The sequence below is a fragment of the Ranitomeya variabilis genome, chromosome 5 (assembly GCF_051348905.1).
Source record: "Ranitomeya variabilis isolate aRanVar5 chromosome 5, aRanVar5.hap1, whole genome shotgun sequence".
NCBI classification, from domain to species: domain Eukaryota; kingdom Metazoa; phylum Chordata; class Amphibia; order Anura; family Dendrobatidae; genus Ranitomeya; species Ranitomeya variabilis.
The window spans coordinates 349,736,952-349,758,796 of record NC_135236.1 but is presented as its reverse complement, the minus strand read 5'-3'; positions in this window follow the sequence as shown (position 1 = coordinate 349,758,796).

Below are 21,845 nucleotides of genomic sequence, written 5' to 3'. Positions count from 1 at the left end.
AGACGGAAGTGACCCTTTGACAATTATATAGTAGATTCATCTGCAGGTTCCACTCAGCTTCAGCCTCCATCTCACAGGCTACCAGGGTTATAATATTGCTACAATACAGCAGAGTCCAGAGAGAAGCAAAAAATGTGTTTGCAAGAAGGCAACATTCAGTACTCCTGTTCTATGTTATTTACTTGTCTCACACTGGTAAGTCCCCCAGTGGCTTACAAAAGTATTCACCTCCTTGGTGTTTTTCTTGTTTTGTTACCGCACAACCTGGAATTCCAGTGTTTGTTTTTTTGGGTTTTTTTTGAGTTTGCATTAGTTGATGTAAAGAACATATGAAATAATGAAAGAAAAGCGGCAAGACTCACCGATCCTGTAAAAAGGGCTTGTCTTTATTGAAACATATAGTACAGCATCTTCACGGCACGGGGGAGTGAGACGGAGGATACAGTGAGCAGAGAGGGACGACGGCCGTTTCACGCTACAACCAGCGCTTCTACGGGTACATGCATCTCACATCATGAGGCTGTCACTGGTATGTTTTACTGTGGAGATGGTGTTCTTGGGGTGATGAGCGGTGTTGGTTTTACGCCAGACATGACGCTTATCTTGGTGGCCAACAAGTTCAATTTTGGTCTCATCTCACCAAAGCATCCTCTTCCATACAATTGAGGAGTCTCCCATGCGTCTTTTGGAAAACTCAAAATGAGCCTTACAATTTTTGCTTGTAAATAAGTTTTTTTTCGTCCCAGTTTTCCATAAAGGCCACCTCTATGGAGTGTACGGCTTATTGTCGTCTTTTTGGACAGATACTTCAGTCTCTACTTGGGAAGTATGCAGCTCCTTCAGGGTTACCTTTGGTCCCTGTGCTGCCTCTCTGATTAATGCCCTCCTTGCCCGGGGGTGAGAGTTTTGGTGAGCTCAAGTTTCTTGACAGGTGTGTTGTTGTACCATGTCCTTTACATTTGATGATAATGGATTTATCCGGGGATCATCAGAGATTGGGATATTTTTTTTTAACCTCATAGTACGTCCAGCACGATCGGCGGCGCTCACGGGGGGAGCGCGGCCGATCGCGGCCGGGTGTCAGCTGCCTATCGTAGCTGACATCCGGCACTATGTGCCAGGAGCGGTCACGGACCGCCCCTGGCACATTAATCCCCGGCACACCGCGATCAAACATGATCGCGGTGTGCCGGCGGTATAGGGAAGCATCGCGCAGGGAGGGGGCTCCCTGCGGGCTTCCCTGAGACCCCCGGTGTGTGTCTCCTGCAGACCATTCCATCTAAGTCTGCATTCCAAATATCGCTCCTTCCCTTCCGAGCCCTCCCATGCGCCCAAACGGTGGTTCCCCCCCACATATGGGGTATCAGCTACTCACCTTCTGATGTCCGTCAGGTCTCTGGCAGTCTGCTTCCCGCACTGACTGTGAGCGCCGGCCGTAAAGTAAAAGCAGAGCACAGCGGTGACGTCACCGCTGTGCTGTGCTTTATGGCCGGCCGGCGCTCAGTCAGTGCGGGAAGCAGACGGCCAGGGACCTGACGGACATCAGAAGGTGAGTATGTACTGTTTTTTTTTTTTTACATTTACAATGGTAACCAGGGTAAATATCGGGTTACTAAGCGTGGCCCTGCGCTTAGTAACCCAATATTTACCCTGGTAACCATTGTAAAACATTGCTGGCATCGTTGCTTTTGCTGTCAAACACGACGATACACGCCGATCTGACGACCAAATAAAGTTCTGGACTTTCAGCAACGACCAGCAATATCACAGCAGGATCCAGATCGCTGCTGCGTGTCAAACACAACGAGATCGCTATCCAGGACGCTGCAACGTCACGGATCGCTATCGTTATCGTTGCAAAGTCGTTTAGTGTGAAGGTACCTTTAGATTGCACACAGGTGGACTTCCTGTCACTAAGCAAATCACCTATGAAGGTAATTGCTTGCTCCAGAAATGTTTGGGGCTTCATAGCAAAATGGGTGAATACATATGCACATAAAAATTTGTAGTTATTTGATCCCATAAATTTAATGTATGCCTATATTTTTTTCACTTCACCAACTAAGACTATTTAATGCTGATGCATCACACTCACGTCTGCTTACAAAAACATTTAAACACAAGTTGTAATGTAACAAAATAGGTAAAAAGGCAAGGGAGTGAATATTTTCGCAAGCCACTGCAAAATAAGCAGTGGAGGCAGTTATCTACCAGACAACATTCTCCTCGTAACCTCCTGGATGAGGTCATTTACATAAAGTGATAAAAGATGATTTATCCCCAACAAGGGGGCTGATGTGAGACATACAGGCATGCATTTTTCAGCAGTCTATAACCTGTATGCCCTGACTTAATAGTTTTGATAGGTCAAATGTGGTGACAGATTCCCTTTAAGACTTTCAAGAGGGGGATCTGCCATAACAATCCCACGTAAGATTCCAACAATTTTCCATCAAGTGTGCATCCAATCTTCCAATATTTTGATCTCTTCGTGAAATCTTTGACTTTGCATTGCAACCTCAAGGTTTTCTAGAAAGTAGAGATGAGTGAATTTGATTGGGTCCTTGCTTATTCGGCAAGCTATAGCGCTTACCGAATAAGCTGCTGAGGGAACCCAGATACTTGGAGAGTGCTGGCTGATCAGCTGTTCGGCTCCGCAGCTGCATGTGTCGCGGCAATGTGACAGTTACGACACATGCATGGAGAGCCCAACGCTATAGCTTGCCGAATAAGCAAGGACCCGATCAAATTCGCTCATCTCTACTAGCAAGCGATCTAAGTGACTATGCAGATAATGGACTTTCATAATACTCGTGATACAGCCAAGCCTGTTGAAATGAAAGCACTACTAATTGTGTTACGGTGTCCTTGTTGTCAATAAAGTTTTTCACAATAAGAACAAATGAAGACCAGTCCTGAGCTGAAAGCCGATTTGTGTCTTTTAAGAATCTTCTAATAAAGGAATAACACCTACAATTGGTAAGAGACTACTTTTACTCGGTTGTCAGCACATCACTACACCCTTGTAGACCATCTTTTTCAATTAAAAATGGAGATCAGACATAAAATACAAGTTGCAAACCATTGTAGAGCCTTACAGATTTTGCATTAAAGAAAAAGTAAAGCTGTTTTCATGCCTTAGGGTATGTGCATACGCTGCGGATTTTGCTGCGGATCCGCAGCGGATTGGACGCAGCTTTCCATAAGTTTACAGTACCATGTAAACCTATGAAAAACAAAATCCGCAGTGCCCATGCTGCAGAAAAAAACGCACGGAAACGCTGCGTTGTTTATTCCGCAGCATGTAAATTCTTTGTGCGGATTCCGCTGTAGTTTACACCATCTCTATAATAGGATTCTGCACAAAAACGCTGTAGTTCCGCAGTAAATCCGCTGTAATTCGGCAGTAAATCCGCAGGTAATCTGCAGTGCGGTTTACCTGCGGATTTACAAAAACGTGTGGAAAAGTCCGCAGAGCTTCCGTCTACGTGTGCACATACCCTTAAGAACTATCAGTTTGTCAGATTTGTGGGGGCCTCTCGAAGAGCATAAATAGTGAATGGAGCTAAACAGCACAGCCTCATTCACTTTACAGTGATCGCTGCTGAGATCTGCAGCTCAACACCTCTTCTCTTCAATAGGAGTTAAGCTGCAGTTCTTGGTACTGGCCACTACACTGTGAATGGAGCTGTGGTTTTCACTGCTTACATCTGGCCAGAGCTGATATCTAATCAATTATAATAACACACTTGAATTCCCAGTAACATTTTCTAAAACCTACAAGAAGCAAAATAAACATAAACCCTGCTGTAACTAAATAAGTAAAAAGCAGGAGTGCGTTTAAATAACACAGTAAGGGTATGTTTCCACGGTCAGGAAACGCTGCTTGTTTGACGCTGCGCAGAGCTGCAGCGTCAAACAAGCAGCGTCCAGATGTTCCAGCATAGTGGAGGGGATTTTATGAAATCCCGTCTCCACTATGCGTGGAAACCCGCACGCGGCGGCCCTGCGACTCCGGACATGCTGCGCGTCTTTTCAGATCGCAGCATGTCCGTACACCTTGCGGGGACGCAGCGTCCCCGCAAGGCATATCACAGGGCCCTATGGGAGCGAGCGATCATCCCGGATGTGAAGAGTTAACACATCCGGCATGATCGCGTCCCAGAAAGGGGGCGGGGCTTAGCGCCGAGCGGCTTCGCCGCTGCGGCGATACCGCCGGCCATCCTGAACGTGGAGACATAGCCTAACACGGTTTTTGATCAAAAATAGCATAAAAGACAACCCGATTGGGACGGTCCTACACTGTCTAATATTAAAAAAACTTACCATTTGTCAGAGGTGACCTCAGTGTGTGAATAAGGGCAGACAAAAGGACCAGGTCCCGACCTGTGGACACCAGCCTAGGGAAGCTTTTAAATGTAATTACCAGCTCAGAAAAGGGAGGCCAGGCTCCGGCTTGCACAGAATGCAAAAAATGAACTTGGTTTAGGGTCACCTTGTCGACAGTGGGATGGCTTTTGTGCTGTTTTTAATCAAAACAATATTACTAAGAACCCTGTGTTATTTAAATGCATGCTTGCTTTTTACTTAGTTACAGCAGGGTTTGTTTATTTTGCTTCTCGTAGGTTTTGTGTGCTTTATGGCCAAAGTGAACATGCGTTTGTGCTGCATGTATACCAACTTAAACCAAGCTCATTTTTTGTGTGTTTTCTAAAACCTCTACGTTGTACCATTCCTCACTTATCCCTTCTACAAATGTGTTTCAAAAGGACAATGACACCACAAAGTATTGCTACTAAATTTTCCCAAACATTTTCATGAAGAATATAGGAATTAACCTGACGTGTCAGAGGAGAAGAGGACCTCTAGCAATGCAGTTGCAAAATTAAATCCTTAAATTGTTGGGAGAAGATGCCATCTACTATATAATTGTCTAAGGGTGCTTTCACACTAGCGTCGTACGACGCACGTCGCAATGCGTCATTTTGGAGAAAAAATACATCCTGCAAAGTTGCCCGCAGGATGCGTTTTTCTCCATACACTTGCAATAGCAACGCATTGCCACACGTTGCATCCATCGTGCGACGGATGCGTCGTGTTTTGGCGGACCGTCGACAAAAAAAGTTACATGTAATGTTTTTTTGTGCGTCGTGTCCGCCATTTCCGACCGCGCATGCGCGGCCGGAACTCCGACCCCTCCTCCCCGGACATCACAATGGGGCAGCGGATGCGTTGAAAAACTGCATCCGCTGCCCCGTTGTGCTTTTTTTTAACAGCATGCGTCAGTGCGTCGTACAACGCTAGTGTGAAAGTAGCCTAAGGGTCACTTTCGTCTGTCCTTCTGTCTGTCACGGATATTCATTGGTCGCGGCCTCTGTCTGTCATGGAAATCCAAGTCGCTGATTGGTCGCTGCAAAACAGCCACGACCAATCAGTGACGGGCACAGTCCGGTGGCAAAATGGCTGCTCCTTCCTCCCTGCAGTCAGTGCCCGCTCCATAATCCCCTCCAGTCAGCCCTCACACAGGGTTAGTGGCAGCGTTAACGGACCGCATTATGCTGCGGTGTAACACACTCCGTTAACGCAGCTATTAACCCTGTGTGACCAACTTTTTACTATTGATGCTGCGTATAATAATAAAAAGGTTATTCTCACCCTCCGACGTCGCGCGCTGTCCTCGGCAGTGCAAGCGGCAGGTTCCGGTGCCAAGGATGCTATGCGAGAAGGTCTTGCCATGACGTCACAGTCATGTGACCACGACGTCATCACAGGTCCTGCGCTCATACCAACCCTGGGACCAGAAGCTGCCGCGTGCACCGCACACAGGCGCCAGGACTTCAAGGGGCCTTCGGAAGGTGAGTATATGTTTATTTTTTATTTTAAGTCTTTTTTTAACCACGCATATAGTGCCCACATTGCTATATACTACGTGGGTTTTGTTACATACTGCGTGGGATCTGTTATATACTACATCTTTGTGCTATATACTATATAGGGCAATATACTACGTGGCTCTTATATACTACGTGGCTGTGCAATATACTACGTAGCTATGCAATATACTACGTGCCTCTACAATATACTATGCGGCTGTAATATACTACGTGGCTCTGCTATATACTACGTCGCTGACCAATATACTGCATAGCTGTGCAATACACTACGTAGCTGTGCAATACACTACGTGACTGTTATATACTACGTGGCTTTGCAATATGCTACGTGCCTGTGCAATATACTACGTGGCTCTACAATATACTACGTGCCTGTGTTATATACTACGTGGCTCTGCTATATACTACATGGCTGACCAATATACTACATACCTGTGCAATACACTACGTGGCTATGTTATATACTATGTGGCTGTGTTATATACTACGTAGCTCTGCTATATACTACGTACGCTGTTACATACTACGTAACTGTTATTTACTACGTAGCTATGTTATATACTACGACACTGTGCAATGTAGTATGTAGCCTGTGCTATATACTACCTACATATTCTAGAATACCCGATATGTTAGAATCAGGCCACCATCTAGTGTATACATAAGGGATAACAATGTGTGATAATTAAGCCTTCTATCCTTCATTTCTTTCAGTTTTCTCCCCTGCAGACATCTTAATGTTTTTTCTTGCCCACTGATGCAGAATGTGTGGAGGCTCGATGGGATTTCTCCTATGTACAATACACATTAAAAAAGACCCTGCCTCACTATCACTCTATAACACTCATAAAAACAGCAGCTAATGTAATTCTGTAAGAGTAATCAAGACAACTGGCTAACCCATTTGTAAATTTCCTTGCCAGTGCCTATAGTACATGTTGGACAATAAATCTGTTAGTGTATACTTACATTTCACTTATAGAAAATTACCTAAGGGTTATATCATGTTTTTGAATTGAATTTTATTTTGGCAATGTTTTTTCTATATTACAACCTATTAGATATGAAAAATAGAAGGTTTGCAATTTTTACACTGGCCACTGGGGCTTTGTTAAACTCAACTTCCTGTTATTTCAGGAAGCAAAACATGAATTTTGGCAATACGTTTCTGTCTGATGATAGCTACGCTTTAAAGTGGTTGGGAATAGAAAAAAATGATAAATTCCTAAATACACTTTAAATTTGAAAACTACTTTTGTTTTGCCTAGGGCGGTAATCGCTATACTTTATTTTTTTTTAAATGGACACCTCCCTGTTGCACTCATAGAAACCTGTCCTGAAATGTTAATATGCCAGGTATCTGTATCTGTGAGTACAGTCAGACACTTGGGCATAATACTAATTAAGGAGCCAAACCGCCTCCCACACACAGTATGACATTTTCCCACAAACTGCCATTTAGTGTGATGCCCCCACAGAGAATAATGCTCCCACTGTCACCTACATAGCTGCCTATTGTAGTACATGCTCACATAGTCCCCCAATACAGTATCCTGTACCCACACAGACCCCCCACGGTATGGTGTTTCCATATAGCCCCCCACACAGTATGATGACCCTCCCAGCCCCCTACAAGTACTGACCATTTTAAAAAAATGCACACCTAATCCTTTTTCCCCCCAATTCACCCATCTGTGCAGTGTTTGAGCTCACAGCAGGCAAGATGTAATAGTGCGGCAGGCGCATTGACATCATACTGTATGCACACACACATATGTTTGCATCATGGACAGAGGTTGGCCACGTGGTGCAGGACACTGCTGCTCCCAGCCTTTTGGCTGTCTTGGCCAGCGGGCTTAATAGGAACAGCCAAAGGGCCACGCTTTGTCCAAGTCTGTACAGTAGTGATTATCTCCCTTTACAAAATGCTAATTTGCTCTGTATGTATGTGTTTTCCTATTCGTGGAGATGAATATCCTGAACCTGTTCAATTTAGCTATGCACATATTTGTCCAAAATGAATAAAGATGTAGATTTTCTTCCTTGGCAATAGGAAGAATGTATCATCTGCAGCTCTGCTTCTAACCTTGGTTTCTAAATTTATATGGAAATATACACACACACAATTTTTTTTTAACTTTTTAATTACCAGTAGACACTGGATGCAAAAATATTTGTAACTAAATTTGTCAATAATTTTGTTGGGTAGAAGTAGTTCTGTTTTTGCACTGATGCAGCAGAGCATTTGCCTTGGGTATAGTCTGGCCTTGCAATAGTGCTTCTCTACAAACTTGGACACTGAAAGATTTGCGCAAGCTCTGCGTTTTATCATTCTTTTTAATAAATGTGAATAGCAGTTTATCTGTAATTTTGTAAATTTGTATATAGACTAGCAAATCTGCAAGAAAGCGAGAGTTCAGCTTATTTAGTTCTCTATTGTCAGATGCTGAACTTGATAGGAGGGATTTATTACACGTCCCATCTTCTATTGCGAAGGGAGCATGAAAGAAAATTCTTATATATATTATTTACACACTTTGGATTGCTTAAGGCACATTAATCACTAGCCAACTGGATGATCATTATTAGGGTATGCTCACACTGGTGTCAACTCTCTTGTGTTAGAATCCTAATGACACTCGGCTCAAACTCTGTCAGAGTTTGATCCGAGTGTCATCTGAGTGTGATCGTATTCTCACATGAATCGCAGCATATGTGTGGAGAAGATTGAGAACTTCATTTCACCATTGACTCTACAGGCCGATGTTTCACACTTACCCATAGACTTGCATGGGTGCGCGTGATCTGAATATCGGAGCCACACAGCTTGCTGCAATTGTTTTCTCATGCTGAATTGGCAGATCTGAGCTTCCCCATAGTATAACATTGGACCAAGACACTGGTGCGATAAAACATCGGATGGCACTCGGCTGTGGTATACTCTCGTGTGAGCATATCCTTACTGGGGCACTCCACTGTTTTATAGCCTTGTCAGTCCGTACTAGGTGAACAGTAGTAAATTACCTGTTGGTTTTGGAGAGGGACTTATCACTGATTACTGTAGAACATATTGCCTTGCTGGGCTTCTTATGTTGCTCTTGGAGCCCGATATTTTGTTTACTGCGCAACTTATGAGATGTATTTTTTATGTGATGCTTGCTTCCATTTTATTGATAAAATCTCTATACTGGTATTTTCATAAAATTACTTGCAGCACTGCTCATTGTATCTATTTCCTATAGCAAATATAAAGTATCTTAACCCTTTAATGACCTATTATGTGTATATCCTCTTTCGTGCGGGCTCCAGCGCTGAGCCCACACCTTTTCCGTCACATGCCAGCTGTGGGTGGAATCGCGATCAGTTAAATGTCACTGACAATCTCTGACAGCAGCATTTAACTCAAACCTGATGTGTGTCTTGGCTCCGCCCATCAACGCCCCTGTCACATGATCGCGGGGTGCTGCTGGGTTGTCATGACAACCCTGGGTCTGCAGGAGACTCCTGTGGTTGTCATTGCTGAATTGCTACCAGATGAGCATTTTTGTTACACAGAGCAGGGCTTGTAGCCCTGCTCTGTCTAACACAAGCGATCAGATGATTGCAGCTTCTAATCTCTCATGGAGACTATTGAAGCAAGTAAAAAGTAAAAAAAAAAAAAAAAAAAAAAGGATTTTAAAGATATATATATATATATATATATAAAAAAAAGTTCAATTCACCCCCCTTTTGCCCCATTCAAAATAAAAATTCAAAATAAACATATTTGGTATCGCCACGTTCAGAAACGCCCAATCTTTCAATATATAAAAATAATTAATCTGATCTGTAAACGGTGTAATGAGAAAAATCAAAACTCCAGAATTACGTTTTTTTGGTTGCTGCAATAAAATGCACTGGAACAGGCAATCAAAAGATTATATCTACACCAAAATTGTATCAATAAAAATGTCAGCTCGGCGCGCAAAACATATTGACCAATAACAATAGCATGCAACAAGTCCTTGACCTTTCCCACTTGGAGCAACGCTGAACCACAGTCTGTGCGTATGTCCTGCTGGGCCATGGGATAGGTTTTGGTGTCACCATGGACAAACCTTACCCCTACCACCGCTTTCCCAAGGATTAAGACATACAGAAGTAAGGCTCTTTTCAGGGTCACCAAACTCCACAAGTCACTTCACTTGAATATTGTTCACAGCAACCGGGCATGCTTGATGCCCCTTGCCAGGATGAGGAACAGCACTCCAGGCAGTATAGGTGGAATGACAGTCCATTGGTTTTGACACTTTTCCCCGTCGCTCGAGCTGATGTCAGAAAGGTGAAGTGAGTTCATTGGTTGTGAACTCCCAGGATCTGTCTGAGGGCACGGCAAGCAGGAGAACTTTCTCACGATCGTGGTGACCTCCGACGGGATAAGAGTTCACATGGAGACACTGAGCACACGGTGCTCAATGTCTCTGCAGGATGACATGTATAGTCGCATCATGCAGCCTGCCATCTAGATATAGTAGAGCTAGATATGTCGTGGGACAAATAGATTAGCAGCATCTCTGCGGAAAAGTGAGGAATATTGTTGTTTTTATTTTTAACTCTTGCAGATGACAAGGTCGTCGGTGGAATGGGCAAGGTCGTAAGTATGGTTTAACTAAGATTTATTAAAGGAGTCAGGGGTCATTCTGTCAATTAAAGGACTTTATTATGGGTGTCTGAGATTTCATACAATATGACAATGGGGTTAGCAATGGGGGCGTCTTACTGACGTCTCTCCATTACTAACCTCGGGACTTGATGTCACCTGACTATAATAAGGTGACATCAACCCCCCCAACTATCACCCCACTTGCCTCCGCTACAGGGCAAGTGGGAATAGCGAGGCTAAGTGCCAGAATTGGCACATCTTAGAGGCAGCTAAGAGCTGATGTTTTTAGTCTAGGGAGGCAGTATCCATGGACCTTTCCCATGCTATTAATGTCAGCCCGCAGCTGTCTGCTCACCCCAAACCATCTCGATTGGGTTCAGGTCTGGTGACTGTGGAGGCCAGGTCATCTGGCGTAGCACCCCATCACTCTCCTCCTTGGTCAAATAGCCCTTACACAGCCTGGAGGTGTGTTTGGGGTCATTGTCCTGTTGAAAAATAAATAATGGTCCAACTAAACGCAAACCGAATGGAATAGCATGCCACTGCAAGATGCTGTGGTAGCCATGCTACACCATCACACCTCCTCCATGCTTCAAGGTGGGAACCAGGCATGTAGAGTCCATCTGTTCACCTTTTCTGTGTCGCACAAAGACACGGTGGTTGGAACCAAAGATCTCAAATTTGGACCAAAGCAGAGATTTCCACTGGTCTAATGTCCATTCCTTGTGTTCTTTAGCCCAAACAAAAAGTCTCTTCTGCTTGTTGCCTGTCCTTAGCAGTGGTTTCCTAGCAGCTATTTTACCATGAAGGCCTGCTGCACAAAGTCTCCTCTTAATAGTTGTTGTAGAGATGTGTCTGCTGCTAGAACTCTGTGTGGCATTGACCTGGTCTCTAATCTGAGCTGCTGTTAACCTGCGATTTCTGAGGCGGGTGACTCGGATAAACTTATCCTCAGAAGCAGAGGTGACTCTTGCCTTGGTTTTCCTTTCTTGGGGCGGTCCTCATGTGAGCCAGTTTCTTTGTAGCGCTTGATGGTTTTGCAACTGCACTTGGGGACACTTTCGAAGTTTTCCCAATTTTTTGGACTGACTGACCTTCATTTCTTAAAGTAATGATGGCCACTCGTTTTTCTTTACTTAGCTGCTTTTTTCTTACCATAATACAAATTCTAACAGTCTATTCAGTAGGACTATCAGCTGTGTATCCACCAGACTTCTGCTCAACACAACTGGTGGTCCCAACCCCATTTATAAGGCAAAAAAAAACATTAAACCTGACAGGGCACACCTATGAAGTGAAAACCATTCCCGGTGACTACCTCTTGAAGCTCATCAAGAGAATGTCAAGAGTGTGCAAAGCAGTCATCAAAGTAAAAGGTGGCTACTTTGAAGAACCTAGAATATTAGACATATTTTCAGTTGTTTCACACTTTTTTGTTAAGTATATAATTCCACATGTGTTAATTCATAGTTTTGATGCCTTCAGTGTGAATGTACAATTTTCATAGTCATGAAAATACAGAAAAATCTTTAAATGAGGTGTGTCCAAACTTTTGGTCTGTACTGTGTGCATGTGTGTGTGTGTGTGTGTGTGTGTGTGTATATATATATATATTATACACATACACACTAGATGGTGGCCCGATTCTAACGCATCGGGTATTCTAGAATATGTATGCGTAGTGTATAGCACAGCCCATGCAGTACATTGCACAGCCCACATAGTATATTGCACAGCCTCACAGTACATTGCGCAGCCCACGCAGTACATTGTGTAGCCCACGTAGTATATTGCGCAGCCCACGTAGTATATTGCGCAGCCCACGCAGTACATTGCGCAGCCCAAGCAGTACATTGCGCAGCCCACGCAGTACATTGCGCAGCCCACGCAGTACATTGCGCAGCCCACGCAGTACATTGCGCAGCCCACGCAGTACATTGCGCAGCCCACGCAGTACATTGCGCAGCCCACGCAGTACATTGCGCAGCCCACGCAGTACATTGCGCAGCCTACGCAGTACATTGCGCAGCCCACATAGTATATTGCGCAGGCCAAGTTGTATATTGCCCAGCCACGTAGTATATAGCACAGCCCACGTAGTATATTGCCCAGCCACGTAATATATAGCACAGCCCACGTAGTATATTGCCCAGCCACGTAGTATAAAGCAGAGCCCATGTAGTATATTGCCCAGCCCATGTAGTATATTGCCCAGTCCAAGCAGTATATAGCAATGTGGGCATGATATCCCTGTTAAAAAATAAAATAAAAAAGTCATATACTCACCTTCCGGAGCCCCTGGATCCAAGCGAAGCGGTTATCGACGCTGCTCGTGCGCTCCGGTCTCAAGAGTGCATTGCGGTCTCGCGAGATGATGACGTAGAGGTCTCGCGAGACTGCTACGTCATCATCTCGCGAGATCGCAGCATGGACCGGTTACCGGAGCGTCGCGAGCGGGAAAGGCCTGTTGTCGATGCGGGGGCCGACGGACTGTGAGTATATAACGTTTTTTGTTTTTTTTAATTATTTTTAACATTAGATCGTTTTACTATTCATGCTGCATAGGCAGCATGAATAGTAAAAAGTTGGTCACACAGGGTTAATAGCAGCGGTAACGGAGTGCATTACACCGCGGCATAACGCGGTCCGTTACCCCTGCCATTAACCCTGTGTGAGGGCAGACTGGAGGGGAGTACGGAGCGGGCACTGACTCCGGGGAGGAAGGAGCTGCCATTTTTCCGCCGGACTGTACCCGTCGCTGATTGGTCGTGGCTGTTTTGCCACGACCAATCAGCCACATGGATTCCATGACAGACAGAGGCCGCGACCAATAAATATCCGTGACGGACAGACAGAAGGACAGAAAGACGGAAGTGACCCTTAGACAATTAAAGTGGCCCTTAGACAATTATATAGTAGACTACCGTTCTAAAGTTTAGGGTCACTTAGAAATTTCCTTATTTTTGAAAGAAAAGCACAGTTTTTTTCCAATGAAGCTAACATTAAATGATTCAGAAATGCACTCTATAGTGTATGAATAAAAGGGTGCTCACTGCTCTGTAGAAGGTGATCAGGAGAAAAAATATTCAATGTAAAGTAAGTAAACTCCGGCACACAAAAAAAGTTGTAATAGTTTATATTGTTTTATTCCAAGAGAAAAACAAGATGGTGGGTTTCCACAAGATGAATCTCTGCAAATTCTGTGACAGACTTATAATAAACTTTCAATGTTTTGGCAAATTAGCCTTTTTCAAGAAATATCTGTCCTTCTGTAATGTACCGTACATAAATGAACAAACATGAGAATACATAAAGATAAAAGTAAAAATAAAAAATATCATGATGACAAAACATTATCATACATAGCACTTTGTCGGCTGGGTCCAACCATCTGTTTAAATAACAAGATAAGTGCATCCACAAAGGTATAAAAACCCGTTCGGTATGGTATATATAGATTATTAAAGTGACCTCCGATATCAAACCCAAGAAGCAACCAGGAAAGGGAACAAAGTGAAGGCATAATATAATGACTTGACGGAAGAGCCGCAATCTGAAAAAGCACATGTGATTATCTATATGGTATGATACTCCCTATCAAGGGTTAAAGCACAGATATAAAATGTTTGTATTCTCCCTATATGTGTGTCCTATAGATACAGATCCGAATGTAGTCAAAACAAAAGTAAAAACAAAATTAAAACGAAGCCCCATGTGGAGAAAGGACCTATAAACGTAGCTGCTAGAAGGATTATGTAAAGCCTCAATGAGTGTAAATAGGGGATCAAACAAAAAGGAAATATTATACTTGTAGTAGTAGTGCGCAAAGAATGGAAATCCCACTGTGTAGACAAATACAAATAAATACAAATAATTAGGGATGCCAAACAGTGAAAGAATGAACAAAGTGCCCTGAGAAACGGCGCCTGTTTAAATACCTGTAACCAAAGTATGTGCTGCACGTGGAAGAGTTCCGGGGAATAGCCTGTGACCGCAAGCGAAAGTGCCAAGTGAAAAGAAAAGCAAGATGCCGGCCTTTAATACACATCCAGTACCATGTACGCATCAGTACTTCCGGGTGAAAATTGAAGGAGAGTGATGAGGTAACGCATTTGTGTCCGAAGGAAGGCGGAAACAGCCGATTAGTGCCGATGTCTGCATAGTATAAGTGCGCATGCGTAGTAGGTCTGAATCGCTGTTTCTATCTAGGAACTCCACCTGAGTGCTGATAATAGAGAAACAAAGGAAAATCTCCAATAAATAAGAAATGTATGACTATCACAAATGAAGCATACAGTTTACATACATTATGCAAGAACTTTTATGATATATGAATGACGGGGCAAGCTGCTTAAGATAGAAATCTGGTATCAGAAACAATGATTAGGCATATAGAGCTGCATCCATGTCTAAAATAGAATTCCAATAATAATACTACAAAGAGGTGGATCTAGTGATAATATAGTATGTGGAGCCCATAAAATGCAGTCCAAATAAATAAATAATAATAGTCATTGGGATTGAGACCAAGAAAAATTAATCAATAAGAAATCTCATATTCCCTATTGAGACCTAGTGGAGAAAGAGTTTGAAGCATGTGGATCCAATAGGATTCACATTCCTTCAACCTTTTGACCCTATCACCGACCCTTCTTGTCATGGGGATATGATCTATAATTTGATACTTCAGTTGAGCTATATTGTGACCATTTTGTTGAAAATGTGCAGGAATTGGAAGAAGTGTCCTACCACATCTAATGGTGGACTTGTGATGGGAAATGCTGTCTCGGATGTGTTGAGTTGTTTCACCCACATAACCGAGACTGCAAGGACACGACAAAAGATCATCACATGTGAAGTGCCCCTTCACATGTGAAGCGCTCCATCCGGAACGGGGATGTGTGAAAGAATCACCATTGGAAATGTTGGAACATTGGAGGCAATTCAGACAAGGAAACATCCCATTATGGAGTGTAGAAAAAACTCTTTGTGTGGGTCCCCTATTGGTAGGGCCCACATCAGCCCTAACCAAATGATCTTTAATATTTGGACATGTCTTGTTACAGGTAAAAGGTTTGGAAATGAACTCCCTAACATGTGGATAAGCATTTTTTAGGATGTCCCAATGTTTGAAAACATATTGGTTGATAAGATAGCTAAAGGGGTGAAAAGTGTTAACAAAAGTCAATCGAGGTGCTTTTTGACCCACAGTAGACTCACTTGTTATGTCTCTTTTCTTCATAAGTACACAATTGGGATACCCCCTACTCCGAAATTTTGAGTTCATTTCCTGATGTCGCATGAGACAAGTGTCAGAACTAGAAACTACTCTGTCAATTCTATCGTGTTGAGATTTTGGGAGAGCTCTTTTCACATGTTTCGGATGACAGCTGTCGTACATTAATAAACTGTTTTTATCTGTAGGTTTTACATATAGATCCGTTTCAATGCTTCTGTCATTTTTAATACTAACCATCGTGTCCAGAAAATTCATGGACACAGAATCATGTGATATAGAAATTGTCAAACCTGGTAGACAAGAATTGAGATCACTATGAAAAGAAAGGAGGGTCTCTACATCCCCTGTCCAGATAAAATAAAATCAGATCAGTGCAGAATGACAACCAGGTCACAGGTATTGAACCCATCACAAACATTGTGTACAATATTTCCTCACAGTGTCTTTCCCCTCCCGAAATGACTGTGTTACAAAAAGGACTGACTTTCTGTCCGGTACCCCGGTTTAATACCTTTCAATTGGATCAGGAGCTACATCGTTTTTTTAGAAATGTGAGGCTTAAAGACCATTTTTCAAATCTACCGAGTAACATTCCTCTAACATCCGATCCTGTAAGGTCTATGTTTACTCTGAACACTTTGAACCTACATGTTTGCAGTTCATTTCAACCACCACGTACTTACCACCCGGTGGAAGCATATATTGATTTTGTTAAGAAGGACATTAAAAAGGTCCTGGGGTCCATAGAAGGTGGTCACGTTCACGTTAAACACAATCTTACTAAAGATGAATATAGGGCCTTGACGTCACTAAAGAACAACAAGGAGTTGATTATAAAGCCGGCGGACAAGGGGGACTCTATAGTGGTATTAGATCGCAGCTACTATATGGACGAGATATGAACACAACTTAGTGACTCAGACACATACTATCCCATTAATAGCAATCCTACTTTTGAGATAGCCAGAGAAATAAAAAATCTTGTAACACACTATATTGGATTGGGTACTATAGATGAGAAATTAGGGGAGTTCTTGATCAATCATCATCCAGTAATACCGGTATTCTATACTCTCCCAAAAATACATAAACATTTATTGAGACCCCCTGGATGTCCCATTGTCGCTTCCACTGACTATTGTCTCCTTTGGCTATCACGCTAGAAAAGATTTTATCTCCACTTGTCCCATCCATTAAATCCTTCCTTAACCCCTTCACCCCGAAGCCTGTTTTCACCTAAGTGACAGGGCCAATTTTTAGAATTCTGACCACTGTCACTTTATGAGGTCTTAACTCTAAAACGCTTCAACGGATCCTGGTGATTCTGACATAGTTTTCTCGTGACATATTGTACTTCATGATAGTGGTAAAATTTCTTCGATATGACTTGCATTTATTTGTGAAAAAAGCAAAAATTTGTTGAAAATTATGAAAATTTAGCAATTTTCAAACTTTTAGTTTTTATGCCCTTAAATTAGAGAGTTATATCTCATAATATAGTTAATAAACAACATTTTCCACATGTCTGCTTTACATCAGCTCAATTTTGGAAACATAATTTTTTTTTGTTAGGGAGTTATAAGGGTTAAAAGTTGACCAGCGATTTCTCATTTTTGCAACAAAATTTGCAAAACCTATTTTTTTTACGGACCACCTCACACTTGAAGTGACTTTGAGGGGTCTATATGACAGAAAATGCCCAAAAGTGACACCATTCTAAAAACTGCACCCCTCAAGGTACTCAAAACCACATTCAAAAAGTTTATTAACCCTTCAGATGCTTCACAGGAATTTTTGGAATGTTTAAAAAAAATTGAACATTTCACTTTTTTTTCACAAAATTTTTACTTCAGATCCAATTTGTTTTATTTTACCAAGGGTAACAGGAGAAATTGGACCAAAAAAGTCGTTGTACAATTTGTCCTGAGTACGCCGATACCCCACATGTTGGGGTAAACAATTGATTGGGCACATGGCAGAGCTCGGAAGGGAAGGAGCGCCATTTGACTTTTCAATGCAAAATTGGCTGGAATTGAGATCGGAACCCATGTCGTGTTTGGAGAGCCCCTGACGTGCCTAAACAGTGGAAACCCCCACAAGTGACACCATTTTGGAAAGTAGACCCTCTAAGGAACTAATCTAGATGAGTGGAGCGCCATTTGACTTTTCAATGCAAAATTGGCTGGAATTGAGATCGGAACCCATGTCGTGTTTGGAGAGCCCCTGACGTGCCTAAACAGTGGAAACCCCCACAAGTGACACCATTTTGGAAAGAAGACCCCCTAAGGAACTTATCTAGATGTGTGGTGAGCACTTTTAACCCCCAATTGTTTCACTAAAGTTTAGAATGTAGCGCTGTGAAAATTAAAAAATCATTTTTTCTTTCCACAAAATGAAGTTTTAGCCCGCAATTTTTTTTCCCAAGGGTAACAGGAGAAATTGGACCACAAAAGTTGTTGTCCAATTTGTCCTGAGTACGCTGATACCCCATACATTGGGGGGAACCACTGTTTGGGCGCACGGCAGAGCTCGGAAGGGAAGGAGCGCCATTTGAAATGCAGACTTAGATGGATTGGTCTGCAGGTGTCATGTTGCATTTGCAGAGCCCCTCATGTACCTAAACAGTAGAAACCCCCCACAAGTGATCCCATATTGGAAACTAGACCCCCCACGGAACTTATCTAGATGTGTTGTGAGAACTTTGAACCAACAAGTGTTTCACTACAGTTTATAAGGAAGAGCCGCGAAAATAAAAAATATATTTTTTTCCACGAAAATGATATTTTAGCCCCCATGTTTTTATTTTCCCAAGGGTAACAGGAGAAATTGGACAACAAAAGTTGTTGTCCAATTTGTCCTGAGTACGCTGATACCCCATATATGGGGGGGAACCACTGTTTGGGCGCACGGCAGAGCTCGGAAGGGAAGGAGCGCCGTTTGAATTGCAGACTTAGATGGATTGGTCTGCAGGTGTCATGTTGCATTTGAAGAGCCCCTGATGTACCTAAACAGTAGAAACCCCCCACAAGTGACCCCATATTGGAAACTAGACCCCCCACGGAACTTATCTAGATGTGTTGTGAGAACTTTGAACCAACAAGTGTTTCACTACAGTTTATCACGCAGAGCCGTGAAAATAAAAAATATTTTTTTTTCCACGAAACTGATATTTTAGCCCTAACGTTTTTATTTTCCCAAGGGTAACAGGACAAATTGGACCCCAAAAGTTGTTGTCCAACTTGTCCTGAGAACGCTGATACCCCATATGTTGGAGGGAACCACTGTTTGGGCGCACAGGAGAACTCGGAAGGAGCACTGTTTTAGTTTTTCAAAGCAGAATTGGCTGGAATTGAGATCGGACGCCATGTCGCGTTTGGAGAGACTCTGATGTGCCTAAACAGTGAAAACTCCCCAATTCTAACTGAAACCCTAGCCCCAACCCTAACCCCAGCCCCTAAACCTAGCCCTAACCCCAACCCTAACCCCAGCCCTAACCCTAGCCCTAACCCCAATCCTAACCCTAGCCCTAACCTAGTCCTAACCCTAGCGCTACTTTCACATTAGCTTTTTTTGCATACGTCGCAATGCGTCGTTTTGGCGAAAAAACGCATCCTGCAAAGTCATCTGCAGGATGCGGTCTTTCCCCATAGACTAACATTAGCGACGGTTGCGTCGTGTTGTGGCGGACCACCGGCAGCAAAAAACGTTGCATGAAACTTTTTTGTGCCGACTGTCCACCATTTCCGACCGCGCATGCACGGCTGGAACTCCGCCCCCACCTCCCCGCACCTCACAATGGGGCAGCGGATGCGTGGAAAAACAGCATCCGCTGCCCCCGTTGTGCGGCGCTTGCACAGTATGCGTCGGGCCGACGCTAGTGTGAAAGTAGCCTAACGGGAAAATGGAAATAAATATATTTTTTAAAATTTTATTATTTTTCCCTAACTAAGGGGGTGATGAAGGGGGATTTGATTTACTTTTATAGGGTTTTTTGGGCGGATTTTTATGGTTGGCAGCCATCACACACTAAAAGACGCTTTTTATTGCAAAAAATAGTTTTTGCATCACCACATTTTGAGAGCTATAATTTATCCATATTTTGGCCCACAGAGACATGTGAGATCTTGTTTTTTGCGGGACGAGTTGACGTTTTTATTGGTACCATTTTCGGGCACATGACATTTTTTGATCGCTTTTTATCCCGATTTTTGGGAGGCGGAATGAACAAAAACCAGCAATTCCTGAAATTCTTTTGGGGGGGCGTTTATACCATTCCACGTGTGGTAAAATTGATAAAGCAGTTTTATTCTTCAGGTCAGTACGATTACAGCAATACCTCATTTATGTAATTTTTTTATGTTTTGGCGCTTTTACACAATAAAAACTATTTTATATAAAAAAATAATTGTTTTTGCATCGCTTTATTCTGAGAGCTATAACTTTTTTATTTTTCTGCTGATGATGCTGTATGGTGGCTTCTTTTTTGCGGGACAAGATGACATTTTCAGCGGTACCATGGTTATTTATATCCGTCTTTTTGATTGCGTGTTATTCCACTTTTTGTTTGGCGGTATGAGAATAAAGCGTTGTTTTTTGCCTCGTTTTTTTTTTTTTTACGGTGTTCACTGAAGGGGTTAACTAGTGATATAGTTTTATAGGTGGGGTCATTACGGATGCGGCGATACTAAAATATGTGTACTTTCATTGTGTGATTTTTTTTTAATTTAGATAAAGAAATTTATTTATGGGAATATTTTTTTTTTTTTCTTTATTTAGGAATTTTTTTTTTTTTTTTTTTACACATGTGGACATTTTTTTTAAAACTTTTTTACTTTGTCCCAGGGGGGACATCACAGATCGGTGATCTGACAGTGTGCACAGCACTCTGTCAGATCACCGATCTGACAGGCAAGGGCAGAGGCTTGACGGCGCCTGCTATTAGGAACTCTCAGCAGGCGCCGGCAAGCTAGGTCATCTCATGACCCGGAAGGAGTCCCACGGCCATCTTGGATCCGGGGACTCCTTCCAGGTCACCGGAGCAGCGCGATCTCATCGCGTTGCTCCGGTGGGAGAGCGCAGGGAACCCCCGTCCCTGCGCGATCCTCCTCTATGCCACTGTCACTATTGACAGCGGCATCAGAGGGGTTAAATGCCCGCGATTGGCGATAGCGCCGATCGTGGGCATTGCTGCGGGGTGTCAGCTGTCATATACAGCTGACACCCGCACCTGATCGATGCGCCGTACTAATACTGCTGCTGGCACAAATGCAGTGCCGGCAGCGCAGTACTAGTACGGCGCATGTCGCGAAGGGGTTAAGGATACAACTGATTTTCTGAAGTCTGTTAGTAATATAGGCCTTTTCCCGGAATGCTGTAAATTAGTGACCATGGATGTGAACAGTCTTTACACCAGTATTAGACGCCAAAATGGTATAGAGTCTGTTATTTCTTTTCTTTCCCGCCATACGAATTTTTCTTGTCACCAGCGGGATTTTTGTAGATACCTGCTGACATTAATTTTGACCCGGACTTTTTTCATATTTGAAGATCAATTTTACATACAAAAAAAGGGGTTCAGCCATGGGGTCCAATATGGCACCCCCATATACCAATATCTTCATGGACCAGTTTGAAATATCTTTTGTATATCCACATCCCAGTTTGATGCCACATATAATATACTGGCGACGTTATATAGATGATGTTTTTTTCATCGGGACAGGGGATGTAGAGACCCTCCTTTCTTTTCATAGTGATCTCAATTCTTGTCTACCAGGTTTGACATTTTCTATATCACATGACTCTGTGTCCATGAATTTTCTGGACACAATGGTTAGTATTAAAAATGACAGAAGCAATGAAACGGATCTATATGTAAAACCTACAGATAAAAATAGTTTATTAATGTACGACAGCTGTCATCCGAAACATGTGAAAAGAGCTCTCCGGAAAATCTCAACACGATAGAATTGACAGTATAGTTTCTAGTTCTGACACTTGTCTCATGTGACATCGGGAAATGAACTCAAAATTTCGGAGTAGGGGGTATCCCAATCGTGTACTTATGAAG